At 34.3% G+C, this 6,175-nt stretch overlaps 1 pseudogene; it reads right to left on the minus strand.

Moving 5' to 3' along the window:
• Positions 1-4,344: 4,344 nt before the first annotated feature.
• LOC136329916 (cytochrome b-c1 complex subunit Rieske, mitochondrial pseudogene) lies at positions 4,345-5,066 on the minus strand (annotated as a pseudogene).
• Positions 5,067-6,175: the final 1,109 nt, after the last annotated feature.

Genomic DNA, 6,175 nt, shown 5'->3' on the forward strand with positions numbered 1-6,175 from the left:
TCACTCATCAAAAAAATATCACTTACACATGCTTGTACTGTTTCATTTAGTTTTAGATACTTTGTGACTTGGCTTAGATTATTTTTATTTCTATTTCCAAGTTTCAGATCCTTAGCCAAATAAGCATCAATGATGACTCTATTTTCCAAATTCTATCATTCTGTAAATATCATTTAGGATAATTTCCAGTATGTCATTGATTTTCATGATTCTCCTTTTGTTTTTTACTCAGAATAGTAGTAGTGTGTGTCCACATAGTTCTTAGTTTCAAATATATGTTAGATAATTTAAATGTAAAATCTTATATCAGATTCTTCCCTCTAAAAAGAGAGAAGAATATAAAATATTATTTACACAGCACACTCTTTTAAAATAAATTAAAACCATTTTTTAAAGAAATATTTTAATATCACCTACCAGGTCAATATATAGTGGTTCTGGAAAAATTAAATATTTTAAACTCATATTAATTATTCAAAATTAATTTAAATTATTTATGTAATATAAAATAAGTTTATTGTTATTTTTATTTTATGTCAGATTAGATATTAAGAAGCTAAGCTGCTGCACTAGGAAACTGTATCCATAGAGTTTTATGGCAGAATATTGAAAATAGAGCTTTTAGATCAAGGTATTAAAGATGAATGAGCAATTTTTAAGGTATTGATTTTAAAGGTGTAAGAAATCAAATGAAAGCTAATACATTGATGGTAACCAAAATAAAAATTTCATTTAAAAAATTATTCATTGATTTTTAGAGAAAGGAAAAAGAGAGAGAGAGAGAAAGAGAGAGAGAGAGAGAAGGGGGAGGATTGGGAAACATTAGCTTTAGTACATGCAGTTGCTTTTTTTTTGTGCCTTGACTGGGCAAGCTTGGGGCTTTGAAATAGTGATCCCAGCATTCCAGTGTTTTCTAGAAGATTAAAAATACCATATTCTTGATCTGAATGCTGCTTTTCTTAGAAATTCATTAACAACTGAATAAATGGAAACTGGCTGGTAAACTCTTCTTTTTAACTGAATTTATTAAAGTGACATTGGTTTGCAAAACTATATTTTTTAAAGTAGTTTTCCAGATGTAAGAAGTATTTTGAAACTCTCATATTTACATTTTTAACACAGGTAGTTGAATTTGTAAAATACATTATAATAATTACAAGATTTTGGCTATTAGTTTTAGGAAAATTATGCATAAGGTGGAATTGCTAACTTAGATGGATAGAGAGATAGTAACAGAGTGAGTAAAAGAGAAAATAAATTACAGTGAAAACTTGCTTAATACCCTGTCTGATCCATTTCACTCCTCCATTTCCACCACCATTGCTGTCCTCACACATTGTTTCTGAAATCAACCCAGATTTTCTAACTGAGGGCCTTCTCTCATTGCTTTGTCTCTGGCACATGCTGTCCTTCCAGACAAATCTTTATAAAGCCAAGTTAAAAATAACAAGAGAAATAACAATTATGCCATTCTGTTACAGATGAAAAGATGAGGCCTCAATTTTTGTCATTTTGTAGGAAAGCATTCAACTAAGAGGCAAAGTGCAGCAATAAAGAAAGAGTTTATTGATCACGCAGGAAAAAAGTCAGAGAAAAGGGGGCATTAAAAACAGGTTCAGGGGGTTTGTACAGGATGAGTTGCCACTGCCCACTGCTTCCCTGACTGCCAATCTCATGGGGTCCCTCAGAACTTAAGAGAAAGAGAGAGGCAAGGAAAATGTGCCTGGGAGGAAAGAAGAGGAAAAAGAGTAAAGGGGGCAAGATGCAGGTATGCTTCCAGAGGGTGAGTGTGCAGGAACCTATGTTGAGGGATTTTAAGGGTGGTGTTTTTAGGGAAGTCCCAGGGGAGAATCCCAATGGAATCATCAGCTCTCCGGGTGTGCAATTTATTTATTTATTTATTTATTTATTTATTTATTTATTTATTTATTTATTTATTTTTGTTGCGTCATGGCTGCGAGAGGGGAAGAAGGAAAAATATTTCAAAATCATTAGCCTGACGTTGATAGACCTGGTTTCATTTCTTTTCTGCATTATTTCCCATTCCTATCACCCATACCTGATTATTCTAAAGTAATAAATTCTATGTTTTAGAACTTCTTTTGTTTTTTAACATTTTAATTATAATTTGTGGATTTCTATCAACTCATCTTCTTTGAAACTCTCTGGGCATCTCATAATTGAAGGTCTGTTTATTTCCCAAGTTAGGGGAGGTTTTCAAACATTATTTTTTCAAATAAGCTTTTTCCCCTTTCTATTTTTTCTTCTGGGACCCTACTTTAGTCTATTATGGTGTCCTTTAAACTATCTTCTCTATTTTTTCTTTCTTTGCTGACATTATCAGGTGCATTTCACTGCTCTGTATTTAAGATCACTGATTCTATTTTCTGCTGAATTTAATTTGCTTTTCTAAAAATAGCAAGGAATAAAAAAAAAACTTGTTACATACAAGAGAACCAGCATGGACTATCAGCTGATTTTCAGCAGAAAGTTTAAAGGACAAAGGAAGCAGCATGAAATATTTAATGTGCTAAAAGATAAACCTTCAACCAAAAGTATAGTATCTGTCAAAATTGTCCTTAAGAATTTAAGAAGATATAAAGAGTTTTACAGGTAAGCAAAGCTGAAGGAATTTATCACCTGTATAGGAACTTAAAAAATAGTTGGGAGAAAGAAGGAAAAAAGAAATCAGACTAGAAATAAAACAAATAGAGATGAAGATCAATAAAATACATTAAAAAAATCCATAAAGCTTAGAACTGTTTTTTTTAAATATAGTAACAAAATTTTATTTTGTTTTGTTTTTAGAGTACACATATAAATGTTATCATATATTTGACTTTTTCTGCCTCACATTTCACTTAGCATAATACTCTCTATGTTAGTCCATTTTTTCACAAACAACAAGATTTTGCCCTTGAGTATATAAGTGATGTTGACAAACAAAACAAAAACAGACTCATAAAAACAGAAGAAAAAGGGGGGAGGGATGGTTACTAGCAGACCAGCTGTGGGTAAATGGATAAAAAAGGAAGCAGAAATGATCAATAATATAGTACTAAGTTTACATAGTGACAGATGATTATTAGAATTAGTAGGGTAATTATGGTCTAAGGTACAAAAATATCATATCACTATATTGTGTATCTGAAAGTAATAAAATAAAATACAAACTATACTTAAATTAAAATTTTTAAATAATTAAAAAAGGATTTAAAAAAGAACAGAATTAAAAAATCATTAGGTAGACATCACAAAGTGTGTGTGTATGTGTGTGTGTTAGAGAACATCAAATGAATAAAATTAGAAGTGAAAGTGGAAATGTAATGACTGATGCCATAAGAATGCAAATAATAAACAATAAACAACTATGTGCCAAAAATTAGAATATCTAAGAAAAGTACATAAATTCAAAATATGTACAACTTAAACAGACTAAATCAGGAAGAAATAGAAAATCAAAACGGACAATTACTAGTAAGATAATTGAATTAGTGATAATTATTCTCCCAATAAAGAAAAATACAGAACCAAATTCATAGAATTTTGGTGAATCCTATGAATCATTTTAGGAAGAATCAATGCCAATACTTCTCTAATCTTCCAACATATACAAAAGGAGAAAGCACTCATTTGATGAGGTCAACAGTACCATAATACCAACATCAGACAAGAACACTACAAGAAGAAAATTATAGGGCAAAATTCCTTATAAATATAAAGGCAAAATTCTTAACAAAACATTATTGAATCCAATTAAATAATAACTGTGATTAAATGTGATATAAGGATGCAAAGATGATTTAAAATTCACAAGTCATTGTTATATACCTCCTCTTTCTCTTTTTCTTTCCTTTTTCTTTCTTGCACATTTAATACTGCAGTACTAATATGTACTACAACATGGATGATCCTTGAAAACATTATGTTAAGTAAGAGAAGACAGACACAAATGGCCACATATATTGTATAATTCCATTATATGAGATGAAAGGTTGTGAGATTGGAATTGTGGCTGCTAACAATTATAAAAATAGAAGGATTTTGAGGGGGTAACAAAAATGTATAGGTATTAATGAATAGGAGTGGTTAAACTACTTTGTGGATATACTAAAACCCAATAAATTTCCCCTTTTTTTCTTTGAGTCAACAATGATTAATAGTGACTTTATTAGAAAATATTCAACATTAAATTCGCTTTACTTCATTAACATTAGCAGAAACATTATTAGCAAATCTTAAATATTCAAAATAAACTAACTTGAAGTTCAGAAAACCTGCTCTCAAATAACTCTTCTGAGGTGACACGAAGGCTGAGAGAGCCTGTGACTTATGTACAAGTCTCTAGTGAACAATCACTATGTTATCATTGGTGAAATCACAAGAGGGAGCCTCAAGGTTGAGAGGTGCAGGTCCATTTCAAATCATGCGAGATGCATCATAGTCATACCCATAGTACCCTCCATGGTAAGGGTAGCAATAACACCCAAACCTGCTACATTTTCAATAGGCACACAACCAAGATGAGTGAAAACACCTATGGGCGTAACCCACTTAAGTTTCTTTACTTGCTCTAAAACATGCCTCATCCTTCAACTGGGACATGCCCACTGTAGCTTCCTGGTCAACTTCTCTCTTGGTTCTACAATGCACAAACAAAGGTTGCCTCTCCATTTGAAAGCCATGTTCATGTTTTTTGGGATACTGAATGACTTGATTTCAACCTTGGACATGTGCAACACATCTGCAGAAGTACTCATGTTGGAAACAAACTGGTAAACCTCATTCTTGGCAGTGTATGCTACAGCCACCTTAGTTGTAGCAGTTACAAATAGCAGAAAACATTTCTTGCCTCTGTACTCTCTTTAGAAAACGTTGTACTATCTAACACATCAGCCAACAATAAGCAAAAAAGTTAGGCCTTTTGATGTCTGTATGGGATTAACAACTAGAAGCACTAACATTGAGGCTCCTATGACAACCAAAGGTCGCACTATGACTTGGCCACTGAGAGACTTCCAGCAGAGGAAGGGCCAGTTCATGTGTAGGGCTGGTTTCTCCCCCATTGTGGGCACCACAGCCAGCACAAGCTGTCCATTTTGCAGGACGTCGCTGGCAGGACAAGAATGAAGGGGACTGAAGGGATGGCAACCAACAACATGGCAACTGAAAACTCGGTGACAGCTGCTCCAAATGCCATGGAGATCACAGGGATGACCTTACACCACCAAGGAACAGGAAAGCACTGGGAGGCATGGGTAAACTGTACCCGTTAAAATGGGGAATTTTATATTATTTAAATTATATTTCAATAAAAGCAAACTTTCACACACGTTTAACAAAAAATATATTTACAATAGATCCTGGCTGTTGGCTCAGCTGTAGAACATCTGCCTATGTGTACAAGTCCTGGGTTCCATTCCCGGTCAAGGCACATAGGAGAGAAAGCCCATCTGCTTCTCTATTGCCACTCTGTCTTCCACTCCAGCAGCAATGGCTCCAGTGGTTTGAGCAAATTGGCCCAGGGCACTGAGAATGCCTGCATGTCCTCTCCTCAGTGCTAAAATAGCTGAGCAATGGAGCAGCAATCCTAGATGAGCAGAGCATCGCCCCCTAGTGGGCTTGCAGGCTGGGTCCCAGTTGGGTGCATGGGGAGTCTGTCTCTTTATGTACCCACCTTTCACTTTAAATAAATAAATGATAGATAGATAAATAAAATATATTACAATAAACAGTATTGGTAAAATACAGCAAAGACCAGAAAATTACATTTGTAAATATATATTTAAGTGAAAGTTATATTAAAACAATTTTTTGCCTGACCAGGCAGTGGCGCAGTGGATAGAGTGTTGGACTGGGATGCAGAAGACCCAGGTTTGAGACCCTGAGGTCACCAGCTTGAGCGTGGACTCATCTGGTTGAGCAAAAGCCCCCAGCTTGAACGCAAGGTTGCTGGCTCCAGCAAGGGGCTACTGGGTCTGCTGAAGGCCCGCGGTCAAGGCACATATGAGAAAGCAATCAATGAACAACTAAGGTATAGCAACACACAATGAAAAACTAATAATTGATTGATGCTTCTCATCTCTCTCCGTTCCTGTCTGTCTGGCCCTGTCTATCCCTCTTCTGACTCACTCTCTGTCTCTGTAAAAAATTAAAAAAACAAAAACAAAAAAAA

This window comes from Saccopteryx bilineata, chromosome 3 (assembly GCF_036850765.1).
Source record: "Saccopteryx bilineata isolate mSacBil1 chromosome 3, mSacBil1_pri_phased_curated, whole genome shotgun sequence".
Lineage (NCBI taxonomy): Eukaryota > Metazoa > Chordata > Mammalia > Chiroptera > Emballonuridae > Saccopteryx > Saccopteryx bilineata.